The sequence below is a fragment of the Protopterus annectens genome, chromosome 1.part1, assembly GCF_019279795.1.
Source record: "Protopterus annectens isolate FY-2018-M chromosome 1.part1, PAN1.0, whole genome shotgun sequence".
NCBI classification, from domain to species: domain Eukaryota; kingdom Metazoa; phylum Chordata; order Ceratodontiformes; family Protopteridae; genus Protopterus; species Protopterus annectens.
This window is the reverse complement of record NC_056726.1, coordinates 19,998,880-20,023,515: the sequence shown is the minus strand read 5'-3', so window position 1 is coordinate 20,023,515 and position 24,636 is coordinate 19,998,880. Positions and strand designations below refer to the sequence as shown.

The 24,636-nt window shown below is 42.6% G+C and overlaps 1 protein-coding gene across 1 annotated transcript in view; it reads left to right on the top strand.

The window, feature by feature from the left end:
• The window catches only part of ZFR (zinc finger RNA binding protein), a 1,793,456-nt gene that overhangs the window by 1,394,638 nt on the left and 374,182 nt on the right, over window positions 1–24,636 (top strand). The window lies entirely within an intron of this gene.

Genomic DNA, 24,636 nt, shown 5'->3' with positions numbered 1-24,636 from the left:
TGTTTGCACATAATTGATTAGAGTTTAAGTTTATTTTACTTTGCTTTTCAGTAAATTCCTAGTTCTAAAATTTTGCTAATATGGTTATTTTCCACAGTGATTAGCACATCTAAGTGACAATGTAATTCTTTTCCTTAAACTAAAAATTGCTCAGTTCTGAACTGCTACCAGAATGGTAAATTTGTAGATAATGTGTTCCAGTTGGTTTGCTTTTTTTGCTCAGACTTGCACATTGTTTGAAATGTCAGAGTTTGAAACCAGACTTTCGGTTAGCATGACATTTGGAGTTTATTAACTTAAAATGTTAACATAAGGTTATAAATAAAATATGTATACATGTTTTCATCTTTCACATTTTGAGACTCAAAAATTGCATTCAGAATTAGATTTATATCTTGATTTTGTCTGGAATTACTTTAGTTCAAAAACATAGTTGAATGTACTGGTCCACGTGGTGCTTACTGAAAATGCAAGTGTTGACATAGTGTAAAATGTTTGTCACAGCCCTAGGACAAACCCTTTTGCTGTTGCCAGCACTGTTGCTCCAGGGCCTGTTTTATAAGACTTAAAAGCTCTGAAGGCTTATGAGCCAACAAGCATGATCAGTGTTTGCAATATGTTGATTGTATTGAAGGGTCAGACAAAATTCTTTTTGTCTCCTGTTCCTTTATTTGTGTTGTACTGTTACTTGCCAGTCAGTGGGAAAAAGATATCTCTGGAAGAGCAATCTTGGCAGACTTTGGTACATAAAGCAAGTTATTTAAATATATATTTTTTGTATATGAATTGTCCACAGTTACCTTGCTTTAGTGTCACAGAATTTTGTCCCATTTTCTTACTTATGGGTTAGACCATTCTGGTAGTCTTAATATAATTTCTTCTGCCCATATTAAATTATGTCATATAACTCTGTAAGGGGTACTGTCACTTAAATACCGTAAGGGAGTACTGTCACGTAATGTGGCTACAGTCACTTTAACTCTTGGTGATTATTTTCCATCGTTTGGTTTTGAAAAGTTTACTTAATTTTGTGTATCAGACTTTCTTGATGTGTGAGAAGAAACTAATAAAATTGTTGCAGGAAATGTGGAAACATTTGAATGGTATGAGGGCATTAGGGCTGTGATGTTTATTGGAGTCTTGGTTAGTTTAGTCGCTGACCTGCGTAGTAAGTTTGTGATGATTTTAGGGATGTTCCTTGCTTTCACAATGGTGTGTTGGGTAATGTTCCTGTTTAGTAATGGTGTTTGATAATGTTCCTGTTTAATGAAGAGTGCTTTGTTTGAGGTCTGGTTGGTCGTTTTATGTGTTTCCATTATGACAAATACACAGTGCAGTATATGATGTTAAGGCTCTTACCATCTGTTTAGAAAGATGTTAGATCCTGGATTATTTGTTATTGCAGATTATTTTGCTAACAAATCTCAAAGTGCAGTTACTTTTTTAGATCAATTTTAGGGGAGGAAACAAAAGAATATTTTTGTCTGACTCTTAACTTGGGGAACATTTTCCAAATTCCACTTTTTTTAGGTGTTCTTTGCTAGTTGAGTTGGTCCCCTTGAGGAAATTCTTCCCAATGGCTCTGAAGAATTAAAACCATAAACTGAAAGTACACAACTGTTTACGCTTGCAAAGTAAATTTTATCAGGCTGTTAAATTTTTTTTACTGTGCATTATAGGTTTTCTTTCTAGCATAGTTTTAAGGAGTAGCTGATGCCTCTGGGAGAACATTGGAAAACATACTTCTTAGACACAAGTTAGATATCATTTCATATTATTTTCTATAGTTTTTTCAGTTATTGAAAGTTACTAAAATGCAGAATATTTTTCTTGTACTTTTTTGTCTGTATATCTCATTCCTTTTATGGAATTTACGATACAACTGTCATTGCATGGTTAATATTATGACATTTACTTGAACTTGTCTTTTGCATTTGGACGTGGTGATTCCAAGCCAGAGGCACACTATCCCTTTCAAAATTTCTGCTCATGACTGCAAAGTGGATGAAATGACATAATGAATAGCACTTGTAAACTGGCTGGTAACTGATAATGTGACCCTTTCCTTTACAAAAATCCTGTTCCAGTAGCTGAGCCTGATGTACGATGAGCTTGAAAAATTATAATCTTTGATTTGCAAGTCACTGTCAGTTCTTTATACTACTTGATGGCTTATTCTGGTAACTTTGTGAGTAGTGTTGAAGTATTTTTTATTTTTTTCTTATCTTTTTGCTGTGATCATTACCAGCACTGGGTCTCTGAAATCCAGTAATAGTGTTTTGCTGCATGTATTCTGTGCATATAACAAACCAGTAAACATATTTATTTTGCTCGGGCAATGTTCTTCAAGCCTACTTCACCAGTACAATGGGGGCAGCTGCTGAGGTTGTTACTTGGTAAATAGCTTTCTCTTGAAAGCACACACACCTTAGTGGAATTGGAATTCTTTGCAACATTTTAAGTCTCTGAACATTTCCATGAAGCTTCCTTAACTTTTCTGTATACTAGGTTAACAGGACATCCATTTTCCATTTTGCAGAAACAGATGACTTGATTTTGAAGGCTTTGTGCAGTAGATCGCAGTTCACCGGTACTCAGGTGCTTTCGCAGCTTCTGATATCCCGCTACTTCTGATTCACAGGCCTCTACTGAGACCCATTCGGAGTTCGGTATGCCGCGAGGTGCTTTTAACTATGGAACCCGCGGATGTCTCTACCTTGGATGGGTCTGGAGCCGCTGTGCAGGCACCGGCTTCTGAGGATGTATCCAGGCTTAGGGACTTGCATATTAAACCGACGCCTCCTTCTTCATTTAGGCCTAAATCTCAAACCATGCCTAAAAAAAGATGCCCAGGCCACATGCTCAGGCCTCTATGCCTAAAAAACGAATTATAAGAATGGCTGAAGATCTTATAACTCTAATCAGGGGAAACCAACCTTCCCCTTCTAAGAGACCTAGGACTGAAGTTGTTTATGAATTTTCTGAACAGGATTCTGATTTTTCTGATTCTTCTGATGATCTAGATTTGCCCTTATCTACTTATGAGGATTCTCATGCAGAGGTCTCTATTCCCTCTGCTTCCCATCCAAAGGATTTTTCTTTTGGTGAAACCTTACATACTCTAAGGGAGCATTTCCACTGGGAAAGCCAGGATTTTTCTGATTCAAAAAAGAGGCTTAGGGATTTCTTACTCCTGCCTCAGCATAGGCCTTTAGCTATTCCACCTATACTAGACATTGTTGTTGATGCTTTTTCGGAATCTAGTTTGGCCCCTGATTCTTTGCCTTTTGCTCCCAGAAAACCTGACTGATATTACAGGGTTCCTGATTCACACAAGTTCCTTTTTAAAAATCCTATTGCGGATCCAGAGATGATTTCACAGGGACCAAAGGGCATTAAGGCTTCTACTGCTAAAAATCCTACCCCTTCTGATAGAGACTCCAGGACGCTGGATAGATGGGGCAAGAAGGTTTACACTTCTGCAACCTTGGCCATTGGGGCTTTAAACTGCCAGTTTCACATGTGAAAGTATCAGCAACATGTTATTGGATTGCTTAAACAGAAAATGATGTTGATTCCTGACTGTGCAGAAAATAAAGAATTACAGGATTTAATGCATTCTGCTGAACAGGTTGGAAAACATACTTTGCAATGTGGATTTGATTCATTAGAGGCCTTTTGCAGGGCTGCTGTTTACTGGGTCTGTGCTCAGAAGGCATGCCTGGCTTAAGGAGCAATCTTTGCCTGATCATGTTAAAGCTAAATTGTTGGATGCTCCCTTAAGTCAGGATCACCTGTTTGGCAGCAAGGCTGAGCAAGTTCTTAAAAAGATGGAAGATAAAGCTAAATCTATGCAAACTGTTAAATATTTCTTACAAGTTCAGCCTCCTAGATTTAGTAGGCACTGGCCCTCTAAGAATTGGTCCTTTCCAGCCCCTTCCATGTCTTCTCAACCAAACCCAGACACAGCAGAAACCCCACGTTTCAGTCCCAGGTGACACACAAGACTAAGCAGTGGGGGGGGTTTCGCACCCAAATCAGGGAGTAGTAAGACCCCACTCATGGAAAACTATCTCAATGACTTGCTTTTAAAACTTCCAAGCACTTCCCAACTGAATGCTCTTTTAGGTGGAAAGATTGGTCTGCAGGTCAAAAACCGGGAACTCATTACCCAGGACAAATGGGTTTTAAATATAGTGCCCCATAGATACAGATTTCACTTCCACACCTTACCAACATCAAGCGGGTGGCCAGAGGCCCAAAATCAAGCATTCTGTCTTTAGCATGGGGGCTGTTCAGTTGGTACCAGAAGAGGAAAGGGGGACAAGGTTTCTATTTGAGACTTTTTCTGGTACCCAGAAAAGGCAATACATGGCGTCCTATCCTGGACCTTTCTACTCTAAATACCTTTCTGGTCATTCCAAAATTCAAGATGCTGACTCTTCACCAGCTGCTTCCTATGCTAGGCAAAGATGCATGGTTGGCAACACTAGACTTAAAAGAAGCATACCTGCTCATCCCTATCAAGGAGTCTTGCAGAAGACACCTATGCTTCAAAGCAAGCGACATGCACTATCAGTTCTCTGCACTGCCCTTTGGCTTATCTACTGCGCCCAGGGTATTCACAAAGTGCCTAGCTCCAGTCATTGCATTCTGCAGGCAAAGGAATCTTCAAATATATCAATTACCTGGACGATTGTCTAATTTAGGTAGAAAGCCAAGACATGCTTTTGAATCATCTGGGCTTGTTCAAAGGGTACTGACTTGTCTGGGGTATATACCGTAAACAAAAATAAATCACACCTGGTACCCTGTCAACAAATTATATTCCTGGGAGCAAGCTTGAATACAACTTCCCAGATGGCTTTCCTCACGCCGCAGAAATGGACTTATTTGACAACCTACTTCAAACAAGTGGCCACAAAAGCCCAGTTATCTGCCAGGCAAATACTGGAGGCCTTGGGGTTCATGGCCTCCTGCATTCTTCTAATTCCATATGCAAGGCTGCATATGAGGAAACTGCAGTGGTATCTCTAAAGTCTATGGTATCAACATTCACAGGATCTAGAAGCTATGATTCCTATCATACCTTGTCTACGCCTAGAGTTCCTTTGGTGGGCAGAGGCCTGCCACCTAAGCAAGGGACTACCATTCACACTACCCCCTGCCACCCAAACCTTAACAGATGCATCAGACTATGCATCGGGGGCTCACCTGGCAGGGAAGTGCATTCAGGGCGATTGGAACCCAAGTCAAATGCACCTACACATAAATCAAAAGGAAATGTTAGCTGTACAGAATGCTCTGACAGCCTTCAAGGACCACATTCTTCCAGTACAACTAATGGTAAAGAAGGACAACACCACAGTCATGTGGTACATAAGCAGGGGGGGTACACGCTCTTACCCTCTCTGCAGACTAGCCATGGCATTATGGAACACAGCCTTGAGCTACCAAGTAAATCTACAAGCTCACTTCCTGCCAGGAAAACTAAATACACTGGCAGTTGGACTAAGCAGAAACCTCATGAACCCACACAAGTGGAAACTGGAACCAAGGATTTTCAACATGTTGACAAGCAAATGGGGGGGGGCCCAGATATAGACCTTTTGCCTCCCCCAGAACCATCAACTGGACAAATTCTGCACAAGGATTCCCCACAAACTATCTTGGAAAGTGGATGCTGTGTCCTTTAGCTGGAAAAGCCTATCATTTTATGCCTTTCCTTCTCTACCTCTGCTCTCCAAGGTACTACTAAAGATCAAACAGGACAAGGCAAGGACGATTTTAATTGTACCAGACTGGCCACACCAACACTGGTACCCCCCTCCTGCGCACTGTCACGCTTGGCACCTGCCTCAGACTCCTCCTCTGTTGTCTCAGCAGGAGAACCAGATTCTGCACCCTTGGCTGCAAACTCTGAACCTAGCAGCCTGACTAATTACCTAATCTCTTCCTTACCACCCCTCAGTAAATCATTGATGGATATCATTTTAGAGGCTAGGAGGCCTAGTACTAGAAAATCTTATGCTGCAAAATGGTTCCAGGTAAAAAATCTTTTCCAATCTCAAGGGATGAGCACAAGATTCTACAATATTTGACTGAGATGCTTCATAAGGGCTTGTCCTTTTCCTCCTTCAAAATTCATGCCTCAACCATTTCAGCTCATTATAGCACAGAGCCTCCCCTCATCTCTCACCCACTGCTCAAGCAGTTCCTCAGAGGGGCCAAAATTTAAGGCCACCAAGGAGAGCTCCAACTTCAGCCTGGGACCTTAACTTTGTCTTGGAGAAACTCACTCTTCCTCCTTTCGAGCCAGCTGCTACTGCAGATTTAAAATTCCTTTCCTGGAAAACAGCTTTCCTTTTAGCAATTACTTCTGTAAGAAGGGTATCTGAGTTACAGGCCCTTATGGCAGTGGAGCCTTTCATCATCTGTCATGTGGACAGGGTGTCCCTCAGAACCAATCCCTCCTTCATGCCCAAGGTGGTATCCAGTGTGGCTCTTAATCAGTCCATTCATTTGCCTACCTTCTTTCCTAACCCACAGAACAAAAGGGAACGGCTACTGCACTCCTTCGATGTGCACAGACAACTTAGATTCTACTTGGACAGGACTAAACCTCAAAGGAAATCCAAACAACTGCTGGTGGCATTTGCTGTGCAGGGACGGAGGGGAAAGCTATTTCAAAGCAAATCATTTCAAAATGGATAGGCCACTGCATTCATTTCTGCTATAAGCAGCATGGAAAACCTATCCCACAGGGCATCAGACCCCATTCAACCAGGGCTTCATCTTCCTCTACATCCTTTCTCAGGGGCGTCCCTACAAGGGACATCCTAGAAGCTGCTTCCTGGAGTTCTGTACATACTCTCAACAAGCATTATCATTTAGCAATTTTCTCTAAATCCAGAGCTGGTTTTGCCACTGCAGTCTTGCAGGGCCTTATAGCTGGTCCTAATTCCATTTAAATTCCTCCTCCCAACCTTAGCTTTGGGAATCATGTAATGACTGCAACAGTGAAACACAAAGAACATAGTACAGCTGTGTACACTTACCATAAATGTAGATGTTCGAGTGTATTCACTGTTGCAGTCCTGGTTACCCTCCCTCCAGCCCCCTTTCTTCTTTTGGCTATACCTCTTCTCTCACTTACTATGCTCAAAAAGGTTTTTGGTGTATTTGCTTTTTTGTTGGAGGCATATCCATGTATTATAGATTTAATTGCTTCCCATTAGGGGGCACCTGACATCTGGGGCAAGAAAACTGATGTAATGGCATCGGCTGCATGTTTTATACCCCTGATGACCTGACGTCATGGAAGAAGGGACAGCAACTGACGCAGGACCCAAGACTTTGTTAATCAGGCCGACTGAGGGCTACTGCAAACAGATAACCCAAATGTAATGACTGCAACCGTGAAAACACTAACATCTACATTTATGGTAAGTGTACACAACTGTACTTTCTACTCGCAGCTTGGCACACTTCTGAAATTTCTGTAGCTCCTTTGCTCGGGAATGTGCTCATACCACCTGTGAGTGCATGTCATGAAACAGCATCTTAGGCTAGTAGGAGGACATGCTCAGCTTCTGTGCTCACATAATTCAATCATGTCTCAGTCTTAGTCATTGGAAATTTCCAGCAGTTTGAAGAGTAAATTTCAGTTATTCCTGTAGTCATTCGGTCCCACATCAGGACCCACACTGGTGTCTGTATTCCTTAAAGAGGGTAGGTAAGGTTAAGAACTGCCACAGATGGCAGTACTTTGGCCTCAATGTTGATAGGGGATGTGAGAATGAGAAAAAGATGGCAGCCCTAAGAGGTGAACAAACAAACCAATGAAAAACTGCTGAAAACAAAAAAGCAAAGCAGATAACTGGATCTATACAGACCCCAATGTTATTATTAGTGCTTTTGTTTAAACACTGCCAAACTTCAGATCTAACTCAAAACTGCATGCATCCACTTTTAAAACTGTTCCTCATCACATGACTCACCAGTCCCCACTAGAGTCACTAGAACTTGGATACCATGACCAAATATTCCATTAAAAACAATAAACTTCCTTGAAGCTGCTTTTTACATAGCAGAAGACATTACAAACGTAGTACAACAAAAGAAGGTGCCTGGCATTCATTCAATACATGTCATGTTATGATCATTTCCAGCAATTAAATTATTGCTTTAAGCTTAAGAATCATTGTAGCTGTTTTTACCATTTCATTATAAAATTACTGTTAAATTACTACAAAAACCTGCCACTTTTAATAATTTATACAAATAAATACATAGCTCAGTATATAAATGAAAAACATATAAAAGCCATATGAAAAGAACATAAAAAATATAATCTAAAAAAATGTGCAAAAAGCATGCAAAACAATACATCCAAAAGCATGAGAACCCCCTGCTTGTCTATGGCAGTAGTAATGCTGTGCTAGAAGTATTAAATCTATCTATTAAAGCCATGTGTTTAAGCACACTATTAACAGATGAATATTCATTCAGACCTGGCCATGCATATGCATTAAGCATGGTTTGCCATTTTAATTCTTTCTCCTCTAAATGTAAAGATCAAGGTCCACCCCTTGGGCTGGCCAAAACCTGTTCTATTACCATATATTTAAATTCATGTCCCTAGGAGGTGGCCAGAGCAGCAACTAGCAGGAGTGACCTTTGTACTGATCATGGGTCAGTGCTGAACATAACTACAGAAAATTAAAGAATGTGGAGGTTAGACATCAACCAACACGTCTTCTCACAAAGTTCTTCTTATCTGGAGATCTCCATCAACTGTCAGGGTATTAGGCTTATAGCCATCACTAGCTTGACACTAAGAGGAACAGAACATGTACACGCTTGCCAGCCATTTCATGGAGAGCTTGCACATTGCGCTGTCAGTACCAAACACCTCACTTTAAAGTGTCTAGATCTTGACTACATATGTGGACTAAGTCATTGTGTACCACAGTGTAGGCTTAGTGGTTGAACTGAAACTTGGGATATCTGCATCTGTGCCATACCCTGACGTCCAGAAATACCATCCTCTGAACTTCTTTACTGCCAGTTCAAACAGCATCTCTTGATCGTCGATCTGAATGCCTGCGTTCCGTTACTGGTTTCCAAGCAGTTGCAGATAAGTGTCCCATTGGGGTTTCTTTTTCACTTGTTTTTTTTTTTTTTTTTTTTTTTTTTGGTTGATTGTGGGATTTCATGTCATGCAAGAAGGGTAAACACCAGTGTGGGAGACATTCCCTATAAACACAAACGGTGTCTGTTTTGCCTTGGTACGTTGCATGACCGTATGTCCTGTTCCATCTGTCAGGCTTTTGTGCCAAAAATTTTGTGTAGTAGCATTCTTCCTTGGTGCTGTATCTGGAGAATCAGTGACTTAAACTTCTCACGAAAGATACTGTGGAGGGAACTTCCTTTCCCAAAGGACAGTCATTAGGGAAGAAAGTTAAGACGCCTAGGCTGGAATCTTCCACTGTCCAGCCTCCGCTGGATATTTCTCCCCAGAGGTTCGCCCGGGTTTGTTGGATTCCTCTGATGTGACTGGGTTGGAGGCAACGGGGATCCAGCTTTAAACATATCCGAGGCTTTGCAGATGACAGTTTCAGATGTTCAGGGGGCACCACGGTTGATCATTTCCGAGGGGCTTAGGGGTATTTCTCAGATTTTGGTCAGAGAAGAAGTTCCTACTACTACTATTGAATGCCATCCTTGGTCAGACCCTTCTGAGTTTTATAAGGCAGATGTCCCATTAAAGAAAAAAAAAGTTTCTTCTGCCCCTAAGGATCCAAAGAGTGAGTGGCAGTCCTTAGCTCAGGGTTTCTTTAGTGCTTTGTTGGCATTGAAACCTCCTCTGGGTTTTTCTGTTCCAGCTCTACCTTGGTCCTCTACTCGTTTTAAAAAAATCCAGGGAACAGGATTTTTCTGAGGAGAAGTTGGATTCTGATGAGGAATCCATTGCTTGCTCTTCTCAAATTCCTTCTGCTTTGGACTCTGGGTCAGAGGAAGAGGATGCTACCAGTCCTTAGACTCTCTGAAGAGAGTTATTTTGCGGGCATGGAGAGTTCTTTTGCGGGCACAATCTCCCAGATGATAGAGTTTTTTAAATGGGATTGTGCTCGGTTGTCTTGAGATCCATAAGAGGTACTATGAGTTGCTGCAGAGGGAATCTCTTAAACCATCTGCTGTTCCTCCTGTTTTGGCTACCTTGTTAGATGTTTTTTCCAACGACTCTAAAGCTCCTGATTCTCAGCCCCCCTGCTCCCAAGAAACCTGATAGTTTTTTATAGGGTGCCTGAGGACTGTAATTTTTTTGTACAAATGCTGTCCTGCTGCTGACCCCTCAGTGGTGCCTGTAGCCACTGACAAGCCCTCTCAATTGCTTCTTTCGCCCAAGTTACTGCTGTCTGGTAAAGCAGGCATTCTCTCCAGAGATCCTGTTGCAAAATCTCCATTCTGCCATCTTTCTTCTTCAGAGCCATGGGGTTTACAATAAACTTCAAAAAAAGTTTTCTCTGACTCCTTCTCAGGACCATGGTTTTCTGGGTTACAGGATTCAATCAGTGCCTATACTGGTATCCCTGCCTCCTCCCAAGGCTTTAACTCTCATTTCCTTTCAGACTCTTCTTCCTCTGACCACCATTTCAGCCAGGGAGTTTCTGAGAGCTCTGGGATTCATGGCTTCCACCATTCCTATGTTTCCTCTGGCCAAATTTCACATGAAGAAGTTTGTGATTCCTGAAGTCAACATGCAAATCCATTTCTAGTTCCTCTTCTACCTTCTCTCATGAAGGAACTTCACTGGTGGATCCAGCAGTTGTCTCTAAATCCAGGGCTCTCTATTCGTCCCCCTATTCCCTCTCAGGAGCTGTTCTTAGATGCTTCAGATCGATGGGGAGCAGCTTTTGGTTCCCTAAAGGTGCAGAGAGTCTGGTCTCCTCTTCAACAGAAGGAGCACATCAGTGTCAAAAAGATGAGTCCTCCTGCTGGCTCTTCAGGCTTTTCATTCTCTTTTCTCCACTGGACCTCTCACGGTGTTTACAGACAACACCACAGTGATGTGGTATGCAAACAAATGGGAGGGTGGGGTCAAGATATTGTCTTTTTTTTCCTGTTGGCACTCCTGGTATGGGATCTTGCTGTCCAGTGTCAAGTGACTCTTCAGGCAATTTGCATTTCCCTAAGGTCAAAACATTGTGGCAGACAATCTGAGCAGGTCCTTAACTCAGTCCCACAAATGAATGCTTCACAGAGCTGTGTTTATGGGCGTTCCGTTCAGAAGCTCGAAATACTGAAATCTCGAATTTCAGTATTTCGAGCCCAAGAAGCCGAATCCACATAATAGCGAAGGTTTAGAAGCGCAAAATTCAAAACCTCGAATACCAGAGGTTTTGAATTTTGCACATCTAAAGTTCCACTATGGTTATGTATTCAGGTAAGTGTGTGTGTGTGTGTGTGTGTGTGTGTGTGTGTGTGTGTGTGTCTGTGTGTGTGTGTGTGTGTGTGTGTGTGTGTGTGTGTGTGTTAAGGGGTTTGGGTAGGGGCTGTGGTGTGTGTCAGTGTGTTTTGTTGCTGTGATGTGTGCGCACGAAGAGAAAGTAGCTTGTGTGGTGGTTTGTTTGTATGTAGTGCGACCTCGGAGTGATAATATTTAAGTGGGGGGGGGGTGTGAGGGGCCCAGCTTTCATGTAGTAGAGTGATTGTGTGTTTGTATGGTGGATGGTGTGTGTGTGTAGTAAAACCGCGAAATTCAAAACTTCCGGTATTCGAGATTCTGAATTTCGCAGTTTTTACTTTTCGTTGTTTTGTGGAATCCACTTCTTGGGCTCGAGATACAGAAATTTGATATTTCAGTATTTCGAGCTTCTGAAGTGAATCCGTTTCTGGACATTGTCCACCAGTGGGGGTACTCCTCAAGTAGATCTTTTTGCTTCCCCTCTGAACTGACAACTTCCTTTATTTCGTGCCAGAGTCCCAGATTATCTGGTGTGGAAGGTGGACACCCTCTCTTTTTCTTGGAAGGCAGTGTTTCTTTATAATTTCTCTCCCCTCCCCTTCCTCTCATTCCAAAGGTCCTGTTCAGAATTCAGTAAGATGCTCCCAAAATCTTGTTGGTGACTCCCTTTTGGCAGAGACCGCATTGGTTCCCTCCTCTTCTGCATTTAGTCAAGGGCAGTCATCACAAGTTACTTCTCAGGGTGGATCTACTCACACAGAACAAAAGAACTCTTATCCATCCCTGTCTGTCAAGTCTTCAACTGACACTGGGTGATGAGGATTTTCCTTCAAAATAGACACCTTTTTCTAAGGACATGCTTTGGGTCCTGCAGAAGGCCAGGAAACCCAATACTAAGAAATCCTACTTATCCAAATGAAAGAGGAAGAAATGGCTCCTGAGGGTACTCGTAGCAGTGTGGAAAGAAAAGTTGTATCCCATAAGACTTGAGAATAAGCATACTAGTGCCAGTGTACAAGAGCAAGGGGAACATCCACAACTATGGGCAGTACAGAGTCATCAGACTCCTATCACATTGCATGAAACTCTGGAGAGGGTGATTGATAAATGTGGATATGCAGAGTAGTAGAATGTAAGGTGTGAGATGAGCAGTTCGGATTCAGATCAGGATGCAGCACAACTGACCCGATGTTTGCAGTGAGACAGATAGTTGAGAAGAAGCTAGAGAGAAGGAAAGAGTCCATCTTGGGCATTCCTAGACTTGGAGAAAGCATATGACACGGTCCCAAGAAAGCTGATCTGCACAGTACTACGGTGGTTCGAAGTCCCAGAAACATTGGTAGAATTAGTGCAGGTTATGTACAAGGACCTAATGACTTAAGTACAAACAGTGTTCGGCCTCATGTAGGGTTACCAGTGGGAGTGGGTGTACAACAGGGTTCAGCAAACAGGTTGGAGGGGACAGATAAACACAGTTGCTGTATGCAGACAATGCAACATTACAGGCAAACTCTGAGCAAGGATAGGGGAATGGAATACAAAACTGAAGGCACATAGGATGAAACTAAGCACAGATAAGACAGTGGTAATGACAGCAATTTGGGGAAATCAGAAGTTGAGAATTGAGATACAGGGGATGATAGTGGAACAGGTAAATAGTTTCAAGACTCTGGGAGGGGTGGTTGAGGAGAAAAGTCTGAATGAAGAGGTCAAAGCTAGAATCAGAGGGGCTGCAGGCAACTGGCTTAGAATCTCAGGAGTAGTATATGACAGGAGAATGCCAAAGTAGCTGAAAAGTAAGGTGTACAAGACAGTGGTGTGACCAAGTACTACTGTTTGTTTGTTTGTGTCTTTCGGCTTTTCCCGGTTAGGGGTCGCCACAGTGGAACTCCAGTCCGCTAATGATTGGCAGTTGATTTTACGCATCGCTTGCCAGGCCTGACGCACAACCTTCAACGAACGTACGCCCATTCACACATGTCTCCACACAGAAGACGCTCTAGCTGAGAATCGAATCGGACAGCGTCTTACTGTGAGGCGACAACGCTACCGTAGCACCACCACCGCGGGGTACCAAGTACTACTGTATGGTACAGAAACCTGGGCAGTAAAGGCAGAACAGATGAAGAAGCTTGAGGTGATGGAAATTAAGTGCCTGAGAAAGGTGGTAGGATTCACAATGTGGAACAGATGAAGAAATGAGGACAGAGTAACTCCAATTGCAGAAAACATCAAAGAGAAGAGATTACGGTGGTTCGGACACATGCAGAAAAACAGAAGACAATCTTGTGAAGATTTGGGACAGACAGGAAGAAGGTAAGAGGAAACGAGGGCATCCAGCTAAGAGGTTAAAGGATTGTGTGAAAGAAGCTTTCTGTGACAGTCGGGCATGAGCATTGAAGAAGACAGGATTGTGGCATTGAATTGAGAAAGATGGTGACAGTTAACACGATAACCGACCCCATGAAAAAAATGGGGTAAAAGGAGGAGGATGCGTTTCTCATAACCTGGATCCACTTTCTGTGGATGTTCCCTTGGTTCTGTCTTATCTGTATGAATTCCTTAATGTTGGCTTGACTTATTCTTCTGTTAAGGCCCACTTATTAGCCATCTCTACTTGTCTGCCTTTATCTCCTCCTCTAGCTTTTAGGTTTGAAGCTAAACAGTTCTTTAAAGGCATCCTTCATATTTGGCCTCCCAGAAAGCCTGTTCCTCCTCCCTGGGATCTTAGTTTTGTCTTGGAGTAATTGACTTACGGTACTTTTGACCCTGCAGCTTCAGCTTCCTTACAACATTGTTCTTGGAAGACTGTTCATTTGTGAGCCCTTACTTTTGCCAGACAGATCTCTGAACTTCAAGCCCTTATGGCTTGTCCTCCTTTTTTGGTATTTCATAAGGGCAGGGTGTCCCTGTGTACTAATCCTCTTATGACTGTGGTGGTGAATGAGTTGATGTTCATAGTGTTACACTGCTGCAATCATCACACTTGGGTTATCCTGCCGTCAGGCGGTCCCGCAGTTGGCCAGAGTTCCAAAGTCTTGGTCCAGCGTCGGTTGCTGTCGCTTCTTCCCTGACATCAGTGCGCCAGGAGTATATAAGATGCATCCGACGCCATTTTTCTCCAGTCTTTCTTGCCGAGCGGTGCCCAAAGCAGAAGCAGTTCGCAAGTGCCGGTCAGCCCGACTCCTGAGATTTTCAAATCGAATTTCAGACCGAAGTCTTCAATAAAGCTAAGTACTCCATTGGGGAACCTTTTCTTGCTTCAGTCCAATGTCAGAAAAAGTTAACAATTGCATTTCTTGTGGGAAGCAAATAACCTCATACGGACTTTCATTCTTATTGTATTCCTTGCCTAGGCCCAGACCACGACGTCACAGGTTGTCAGTTTTGTGATAGGTTTAATAAACGAACTATTAAACGTCGGTTTGATTTCGCCCGACATTATTTTGGTAGGAAATTTAATTATACCATGCCGTCGGAGCAGCCGACGACCGGAATGCATAAAAAACGCAAAGATAAGGACAGGCAGCCGAGACCCAAACCAGACTCCGAGGTCTCTGCTAGGCCAGTCGCCGGTTCTCCGGTTTTCAGTGAGGCGCCTACGCAGCCCCTGACGACCACTGATTTAGAACCCCAACCTTTAACCTTAGGCCCATCCGACTCAATGCCTGAAGGAGATTCCGGTGCAGTTGAAATGCCTTCAGACCGACTACACTCACTATTAAATCCTATGCAAAGCTGAAAACTCCTTTAAAAACAAAGAAAACTGTACAGCAGTCTCCAGTACAAGGCCCCATGCCTAAGAAACAGATGCTTAAGTTGGCTGAAGACTTAATTACCCTAATCAGAGGTTCCCATCCTCCTCCTGATAAAAGGCCCAGACAGGAGGAGGACTACGCTTCCTCTGACCAGGTTTCAATTTCCTCAGACTCTTCTGAGGAACAGGAATATTCCTTTCCCCCTTATGAAGACTCTGATGCTGAAGAGTCTATCCCTTCTGCATCGCCCCCAGAAGACTACTCTTTTGGGGAAACCTTACATACCATGAGGGAACATTTCCACTGGGAAGGCCAGGATTATTCTGATTCTAAGAAAAGGCTCCGAGAGTTCCTTTTACTACCCCAGCACAGACCACTTGCTATTCCACCTGTGTTAGACATTGTGGATGATGTTTACTCAGAATCTAGTCTTAACCCAGATTCACTACCTCCTGCACAAGCCAAACCAGACAGATACTACAGAGTCCCTGACTCTCACAAATTTCTGTATAAAACCCCTGTTGCTGACCCAGAAACCATTTCCCAGGGTCCCAAAGGGGCTAAGGCCTCTATTGCTAAAAATCCTGTGCCCTCGGAAAGGGATTCTAGAGCACTAGACAGATGGGGAAAGAAAGTATATACCTCAGCTACTCTAGCTATGAGGGCCTTAAATTGTCAGTTTCACATGCTGAAATATCAACAATATTTGATGTCTCAATTAAAACAAAAAATGCTCACACATGCAGAACAGCCTGATTACAAGGAAATGCAAGATTTGTTGCATGCAGCTGAAAAAGTGGGAAAACATACTTTACAATGTGGATTTGATTCATTGGAAGCTTCTTGTAGAGCAGCAGTGACAGCGTCTGTCATATGTAGGCATGCTTGGTTAAAAGAACAAACTTTACCTGATCATGTTAAAGCAAAGTTATTGGATGCACCTTTACAGCATGATGTTTTATTTAGTGTAAAAGCAGAAGTTGTTTTAAAGAAAATGGAGGATAAGGCAAAATCTATGCAGACGGTCAAGGATTTTTTACAGGTCCAACCCCCTCGTTTCAGCAGAAATTGGCCAACCAAACACTGGTCCTTTCCAGCTTCTGCCAGACCACAGAGGGGCAGGTACACATGCCCAAAGGGCAGAGGCCAGTCACACGGCTCTTACCAGCCTCGACAATGGGGTGCCACAACCCAAAAAGGAGGACAAGACAGGTCTCAAACTACCAGAAGACAAACACAATGACTTACCCCTCAGACTTCCAAGCAAAACCCGCTTGGCAGCTCCCTTGGAGGGAAAGCTAGCACTTTTTGCAGACAATTGGCACATCATCACAAAAGACAAATGGGTCCTAAATATTGTATCTCAAGGATACAGATTCCACTTTCACACTTTGCCAAGGATAAAAGGAATGCCATACCTGCCACCAAATCAATGGGCAGAGGCTCAAAAGCAAATTTCAGCTCTCATGGACATGAGAGCCATTCAACAGGTTCCTACACAGGAGCAGGGACAAGGATTTTACTCAAGACTGTCTCTAGTTACACAAAAGGACAAAGCATGGAGACCCATTATGGACCTCTCAATTCTAAACACATACCTGGAAGTACTCAAATTCAAGATGCTAACACTACAGCAACTTCTTCCCATGCTGGGCAAGAAGGCTTGGCTAGTAACGTTGGACATCAATGAGGCATACATGCATGTCCCTATCAGACAAAATTGCAGATGATCTCTCCGATTTATAGCAGGTTCAACCCATTACCAATTCTCTGCACTGCCCTTTGGCTTATCTACTGCGCCCAGGGTCTTCACAAAATGCCTGGCACCAGTAATTGCATACTGCAGACAAAGAGGGATTCAAATATATCCATAACTGGACGACTGCCTTATTCAAGCAGAAAGCAAGGACATTCTATTAAAGCATCTGGCGTTTGTCAAAAACCTACTAAGTCGCCTAGGGTACACAGTAAACGAAAAGAAGTCAAAACGAGTGCCCTCACAAGACATAATAATCCTGGGTGCCAGCTTAAATACAACGGCCCAGATGGCTTATCTCACGACAGATAAGCAAGGACAACTGACTCAATACTTCAAAATGATGGCAACAAAGACCCAACTCCCTGCAAGAAAAATTCTGCACACCTTGGGATTCATGGCATCTTGCATACTACTAATACCATTTGCAAAACTACATATGAGGAAATTACAATGATATCTGAAAAGCGTATGGACTCAACACAGCCACAGCTTGGAAATAATAATTCCACTCATACCCTGCCTTCAACAGGAGTTTCTATGGCGGGCTCAGGCATGTCACCTCCACAAGGGTCAGCCTTTTACCTTACACACAGCCAGGCAAACTATAACAACAGATGCATCGGATTATGCCTGGGGAGCGCACATGGCAGGATAGTGTATTCAGGGCAAATGGTCTGCAGACCAAAGGCATCCTCATATCAATCAAAAAGATATGCTAGCTGTACAAAATGCCCTAACAGCTTTCAAGGACCTCCTACATCCAGGGCAATTCCTAATAAAGACGGACAACACCACAGTGATGTGGTACATCAACAAGCAAGGGAGCACGCACTCCTACCCCCTATGCAGACAAGCAATGACATTGTGGAACACAGCACTGACCTACCAAGTTCAACTGCAAGCACAATTCCTGCCAGGAAAGAAAAACACATTGGCAGACGATCTAAGCAGAAACATCATAGATCCTCACGAGTGGAAACTAGATCCACAAGTATTCGCAATATAACTCAAAAATCGGGGAGCCCAGAAAATAGATCTGTTTGCTTCCCCCCAAAACTACCAACTACGGAAATTCTGCACAAGGACATACCACACACTAGCTTGGAAAGTGGACGCCCTCTCATTCAGTTGGAAAACAGTGGCAGTGTATGCCTTTCCCCCACTACCTCTTCTGGCAAAGGTGCTGCTGAAAGCCAGATTAGAGAGGCCACAAATTATGCTCATTGCTCCAGACTGGCCACGCCAACACTGGTATCCAATACTAAGGAACATGGCTCAAGGCCCACCATGGATTTTACCTACAATTCCTCACCTGCTCACTCAGCAAAATAATCGGATTCTACACAGCCAGCTCAAGACTTTAAATCTGGCTGCATGGCAAATTGCCTAAACAACCAGTCAACACTTCTGTCTAAAGCTGTGATGGACATCTTTCTGGAGGCCAGGAGGCCCAGCACCAGGAAAGTTTATTCTGACAAATTAGAAAATATTCTGCACCTGGAGCCAGGCTAAAGGCCAAAATCCCCTTGTACCAAATATTTCTCAGATTCTTCAATATTTAACTGAGATGTTGCACAAAGGACTTTCCTTCTCATCTATTAAGATCCATGCCTCAGCTATTTCAGCTCAATACAACACGGACCCTCCTATATTTTCACATCCATTACTAAGACAGTTCCTCAGAGGGGCTAAGAACATAAGACCGCCCCGGAGAGCACCAACTTGGGATCTCAACTTTGTTTTGCAAAAACTTACACTACTGCCCTTTGAACCAGCTTTCACAGCTGATCTACAGTTCCGGTCATGGAAAAGTGCCCTGCTGCTAGCAATAACTTCAGCACGAAGAGTCTCAGAACTACAGGCCCTAATGGCAGTGGAGCCTTTCATCATTTTTCATCAAGACAGAGTCTCTTTACGAACTATCCCTTCCTTTATGCCAAAGGTGGTTTCCACTGTGGCCCTAAACCAAACCATTCATTTGCCCACCTTTTACCCAAACCCCCAGAACAAAAGGGAAAGTCTCCTACACTCTTTGGATATTCACAGGCAATTACATTACTACTTGGATAAAACTAAGGCTTTCAGAAAGTCTGACCAGCTCTTTCTATCCTATGCTGCCGGATCACAAGGAAAAGCTACCTCAAAACAGACCATTTCAAAATGGATAGGACATTGCATCCGTTTCTGCTACACACACCATGGGAAATCTGTGCCTGGTAACATCAGGCCCCATTCCCCCAGGGCTACAGCAACATCAACAGCCTTCCTCAGGGGGGTACCAACCAAGAATATTTTGGAGGCTGCAACTTGGAGTTCAGTGCATACCTTCACCAAGCACCATCACTTACCTCTGTACTCTAAAACCAGAGCTGGCTTTGCCACTGCAGTTCTGCAGGGCCTGCTAGCCTCACCAAACCCTGTTTAGTTCCACCACCCATCCTTAGCTTTGGGATTCAACCCAAGTGTGATGACTGCAGCAGTGTAACACGATGAACATAGTACAGTTTTGTACCTACCATAAATGTAGATGTTCAAGTGTTCACACTGCTGCAGTCCAGGTTACCCTCCCTCCATCCCCTCTGAACTAGCTGGACTTATCTATACCTTTCTATTCTATACATAGTGGTGTGGTGTGGTGTATTTGCTTGTAACTGAAGGAATTGTTTTATTTTTATATATTTTATTAGCAATATGTATTGCCTACCTATTGGGGGCACCTGACATCTGGGGCAAGAAAAACGAAAATGGCGTCGGATGCATCTTATATACCCCTGGCGCACTGAAGTCAGGGAAGAAGCGACAGCAGCTGACGCCGGACCAAGACTTTGGAACTCTGGCCGACTGTGGGACCGCCTAAAGGCAGAATAACTCAAGTGTGATGACTGCAGCAGTGTAAACACTCGAACATCTACATTTATGGTAGGTACAAAACTGTACTTTCCTGAATCAGTCTATTCATTTGCCCACCTTTTTCCCTTCACCACAATCTGCTAATGAGAAGGTGCTGCACATGTTAGATGTGCATAGACAACTCAGATTTTATTTGGATAAGAAATGTGATCATTTTTTGTTTCTTTACACCCTAGGTCCTTTGGATTAGTTGTATCCAAGCAGGCGGTTTCTTCTTGGATTTCAAAAGCTATTTCTTTTTTTATTCTTTTGATGGTAAGAGCCTTCCTTCTTCTGTTAAAGCTCATTCTACTAGAGCTGTGGCTTCTTCTGGTGCTTTTTTTCAAGGGTTTGGGAGCTAACTATTCTTGGGGCAGCTCCCAGGACTTCTATGCTTACATTTACCAAGCACTGTAAGTTGGATGTAATCTCCAGAGCTAGAGCTGGTTTTGCTAGTGCCATCCTTCATGGCTTCTTAGAGTTCTGCTGGCCTTCCTCCTTCCAAGTTTCTTCCTGAGCTTTGCCACTCTTCCAAATGTAGACAGTATTGCAGCAGTGATATGAAAGGACATAGTACAGTTGTGTAAAATCTTACCATAATGGTAGATTTTCTTCCCTTCAGTGTTGCAGTATTCACTCCCTCCATCTGGTCCATTTCTCTTCTGGATGTACGTGATTACCTCTTGGTTTTCCTTTTACTGGCATTTGTACTGGAGCTTTCATTTCTGAGGATGGTACATGCAGACATCACTTTTATGCCCTATGCTACGCAGGGAGTATACATGTGATGAATGGTGTAAATTAAAGTAATCTAAGGCTTTGATATACTGGCCAAGCGTTGGGCTGCCCTAGGCAGGGAATCCCAAATGTAAAGAATACTGCAGCAGTGGAGGGAAGGACATCCAGTGTTATGGTAAGATTTTACATAACTTTATTTTCTATACAGAATTACCCCAAATCTTGTTTGCCACCTTTCAGGGTAGCAGCTTCATCTCCTCTGGGTGTATCCTTTTTTTGTGTTCCTTCGAGCATTTTTTTCACCTTTTTCTCTACCGTTGTGTTTCTAGTAGATAGTGTGTATTTATAAGTTTGTTTCTTCTAGTAAGTAATCTAGTTAGGTAGTGTAGATTTATCTTACAGTTCATGGGCTTTTCCAGCCTTATTCTGTGTGAATTTTGTAGCTGTAAATTTTTCTATAGATTTAGGTAGTAGTAATGTTTTCAGTATTTGTAAGATTGCTCTTATAAGCAAGTTATTCTTTTCTAATTTGTTTGACTTTGGTTGTAGATATGAATAAGGGTTTTAAGAAGTGTGTGGTATGCGTACAATAAGCTACCTTCTCAAGACTCGCACGATCAGTGCATATACTGTCTCGGGGCCACTCAGTTGAGAGACCCAGTGATCCATTTCTGACCGCTTTGGATAAGGGGCTTTCAATGAATGTAGGGCAAAGCTGGTCCTTAAGGGTCTCTTACCCACCGGAAATGCTTCCTCCTCCTCCTTCACTGTGGCTAGTAAAACTGATAAAAGTGATTGAGGTCAGAAGGAAGGGATTAATGACCCCTAATTGTCTAGGGGGGGATTGCAAATGCACTGCTCCTCTTACCTCTAACCAACTGAATTCCATGCTCCCAAGATCTTCTGCTCCTCCAGCTTTCTCAATGCCATCTTTGTATCCTATCATTTGTTTTCATATCCAGTGACTTGGACCCATTCTCTTATTGTGCCAACTGTGGGGAAGGCCCCTTCCTTGACTCTCAGCATCCATAGCCCCTTTCTACCAAGAGGGTACCCTCGGACACAGTTTACTCTCCTTTTTATCCCTCTACACTTTGGGAATTTTCCTATGAGTCTTCATCTACGCCCCAGATCTGATCCTGTCTGCTTCAGTCCCAGTCCTCTGAGCCTTTTACCAGTACAATAAAAACTTTGTGTAGCAGCTGAGTGGATTCTACAAAGCAAAAAAATGTAGTATCCACAACAAAAAAGCTTAGAACCAAGCTATCTTATATATAAAGGTGTTTATTAGCAAGTAAAGCTTACAAGTCACATAAACTTTCTCAGTGCATAAAACCAATTAATTAGGTCACTTCCGTAGTATACAGGTATTTATCAGATAGGCTTATCTGAAAAAAATCTGCACATCACATATCATGCATCTAAAAATGTATAAAAAAAATCCAAAACATAAAAATAAACATTATTTACACACAACTGCATTTGAATATGATAATTATACAGGGCATATATTTTTTTAAGATATATTTTAGTCTGTAAATAATGCATTAATACAGCCTAGGTTAAATTCATATAGTAAATAACCTTGCTTACATTTTAAAACTGATTTAATACTATTCAGTCTTAGTGATGAATCAGCTCTAAAACCATTAATCCATTTATACTCAGCTAGTTAGGTCTTATTAACCAAGTCCCCTCCATGTTTATTCATATAAATCTTCTGAAGCACCCTAAACTTGAAAACATTAGTTAAGACACAACAGAATCCAAAGTCTCAGAAAATTATAGAGACACTGTTGTACATTTGTACACTTTGCAGTCTGTTTCTTATGTGTCCATGCATCTGCTTTGCAATGCACCCAGTGGAATGTACCAGGCTGCTGGCACCGGCATTGACATACGTCACAATACTTGCACAATCTCATCCAAGAGTGGCGACGCATTGCCATGTGTCTCCATACTTGGATGAGATTGTGCAACTTTGTGGACTGCTTCAAGGTGTCCTTTATTAATTCCCCATTGATGGCTGTTATCTCTTTGTACCTAAGATTAACGACACTTTGATCAGGAGGGAGCAAGACAAAAAGACGCTGTCTACTGTCAGAGTTTTGCCACTCCCCAATGGAGTCTAAAACCATTAATCCATTTATACTCAGCTAGTTAGGTCTTATTAACCAAGTCCCCTCCATGTTTATTCATATAAATCTTCTGAAGCACCCTAAACTTGAAAACATTAGTTAAGACACAACAGAATCCAAAGTCTCAGAAAATTATAGAGACACTGTTGTACATTTGTACACTTTGCAGTCTGTTTCTTATGTGTCCATGCATCTGCTTTGCAATGCACCCAGTGGAATGTACCAGGCTGCTGTCAGAGTTTTGCCACTCCCCAATGGACCTTCTCAAAGAACCAGGAGGGGGTGGGGGGGGGGGGTGTCTTAGAAAAGTGGAGCAGTTTTTTTCAGGATGTTTCTGTGGAGAGTTCTCCTTGCTGCAGGGGTGGTAACCAGAATGGATGCGCCCTTGCAGCAGGAAGACCCAGAGCTTCAACAGAGAGTTCTGTGGGAGGCCTTTCCAGTGTTTCTGAATGGTTGCTGACTGTTCTGCACTGGAGGCAGTCAGGGTTCACTTGTCTGTACACCCAGAAGCTTGCGAGGCCTCATATGCATGGGTGTTGAGAGCTCTAACCAGAGGCTGCACAATTCCATTTTTATTTCCACCAAAGAAAACGTCAAGCAGATGTACCACCTCATCAAAAAAGGGATGCAGCTATCGAAATCCAAAAGGTGTCAGCAAATCAAGTTGCCAAAGATGTCTCACCTGACCTGTGCAGATCCAGGATCTGTTCCAGGTTCTTTTTCGCATCAAAGAAGAACAAGGACCTCAGAACAGTTTTGGATTTAAGCAACTTGAATCACTTTGTAAAACAGACCAATTTTCAAATGTTACAAAGCAACAAAAACAGGAAATCTAGGATTATAAGTCCGGATCCAGCATGACCAAAAAATAAAACAAAAAAGTAATCTGGAGCCACATGTGAACATTTTATTGGTGAAAGTAAGAGCTTTCACAAGCAATGCTTTCTCAGGCAAGAACATACTAAAGAACAAAATGGCATACATTTATACTCGAAGAACAAGCTTAATAAAATTAATCAATCAGTAAACCAATAAAACAGTTAAACCATTAAATAAAATGCAATAACTTAATTTTGTTGTGCAACTCTTTTAAAACTGGTTTTAAGCTAAAAGCCTCATTTAATCCTGGTGGATATTGAGCTCTAAAACACAATATCCACTTATTGTATTTTTCTGTAGTATTTTTAATATCTCCACCCCAGATATATTGAGGTATGACTTGTAAAATTAAAAATTTAAAAGTATATGTATTGTCATGTCATTCTCTTTTGTATGCTTATGTAAAGCATTGCTTTCCACTTTTCTTTTTATCTCAGACATATGGTCGCTTATCCTCTCTTTCAAACTTCCAATCGACCTCAAGGACACACATCATTTAAATATTGCAAGTTGGTCTAGGAGATGTATATCTGCACTTCCAGCTGGAAGTCCATCATTATCAGTTCAGAGTGCTTCCCTGTGGTCTCATCACCTCATTCTCCACCCCCACCCCCTATATTCATCAAGTGCATGGCAGCCTGGCTCAGGCTGTAGGGTTTCCTGGTCTTTTCTTACCTGGACGATTGGCTTTTCACCTCCTCCACAAGGGCATCATTTGTCAGGGCCAGGGATTCCTGTCAAAAGTCTAGCCTTCAGCTACTTCAGATTTTGGGAGTTCATAGGCTGCCAGTTGAACGCCATTTCTCAGGTTGCAAAACTCTTGGCTGTGAGTTGTCTGCCTTTAGTACTCAGGCCAGTTTCTGCCTTTTGTACTCGGGCCAGTTTCTTATCTGGCTTCTCTGGTTCTCAGACTCTTACGCCACATGACTGCAGCAATTTGCTTAGTCCCCTTAGTGAGGTACCATATGAGGATACTGCAGTGGGCACTAACAACACAGTGGTCAT